Genomic DNA, 1,128 nt, shown 5'->3' with positions numbered 1-1,128 from the left:
GATGTCACTTTGAAGACTAAGGTGTGCCTAACCCAAGCCATGGTATTTTCAATGGCCTCACACGCATGTGAAAGCTGGACAATGAATAAGGAAGATTGAAGAGGAGTTCATACCTTTGAATTGTGGTGTTGGCTAAGAAGTCTGAAAACACCATAGACTGCCAGAAGAATGAACAAGTGTGTCCTGGAAGAAGTGCAGCCAGAATGTTCCCTGGAAGCGAGAATGGCCAGACTTCATCTCACCTGCTTTGGTGATATTGTCAGAAGGGACCATTCCCTGGAGAAGGATGTCATGTGTGGTAAAGTGGAGGGTCAGCGAAGAAGGGGAAGGCCCTCAGTGAGAGGAATTGACACAGTGGCTGCAATGATGGGCTCAGGTATAGCAAGGATTGCGAGGCTGGCACGGGACCAGGCAGTGTTTCGTTCTGTTGTCCACGGGGTCACTCAGAGTCACAGCCAACTTGACGGCACCTAACAAGTGGATTACACCACTGACAACATGTGGAAACGACTCGACGGCACTTAACAACAACAACAACAACAAGTGTGAGAGTCAAGTAAGATAATAGAGGTCAAGTATTTAATACTGGATCAGGCTCAGAGTTAGTGCTCAACGAAGTGAAGTTGTTATTCCCAAAGTGACAGGCTTGAACTAGGCTTCCAGGGAGGGGAAGTTTTGGATGGAAAGGGAAAGGCTTTTATGGCTAGTGGGCACCAAACCGAAACCCTCTGCCATTGGGTCGATTCCAACTCATCGTTGAAACCCCCTAGAGCATCCAAGGTGGTGTGGACAGTGTGGTCAGCTGAGTTTCCTGTTTTGAGCAAATTCAAGCAGAGGCAGATGCAGGATGCTGGCAATACTGGAAGAGAGATGCTTATGTAGACTGTGGGACCGGAGAACTGTGTTTGCAGGATCTCATTCTGAAAACGAGCTCAAATTGGCTTAAACACAAAAAGTACTTTACTTAGTATTATCATTATTTAGGTTAAGGGTTTCAGGTCTCACTGGACCCAGCAGCACAAACGATGCTATCAGAAATTTGTCACTGTCTATTGCTTAGCTTGCTTTGCTGTGTCCGCTTTCTCTCTATTTAGCAAGCTCTGTTAGGGTGAATAAGGAGCTCTGGTG

The 1,128-nt window shown here is 46.6% G+C and overlaps 1 protein-coding gene across 1 annotated transcript in view; it reads left to right on the top strand.

Moving 5' to 3' along the window:
• The window catches only part of BAIAP2L2 (BAR/IMD domain containing adaptor protein 2 like 2), a 46,388-nt gene that overhangs the window by 40,412 nt on the left and 4,848 nt on the right, over window positions 1-1,128 (top strand). The window lies entirely within an intron of this gene.

The sequence above is a fragment of the Orycteropus afer genome, unplaced genomic scaffold (genome assembly GCF_000298275.1).
Source record: "Orycteropus afer afer isolate SDZICR_OR568_19922 unplaced genomic scaffold, OryAfe1.0 scaffold00083, whole genome shotgun sequence".
Lineage (NCBI taxonomy): Eukaryota > Metazoa > Chordata > Mammalia > Tubulidentata > Orycteropodidae > Orycteropus > Orycteropus afer.
Note: the sequence above shows the minus strand (reverse complement) of the source record. Positions and strands in the feature narration are given on the sequence as shown.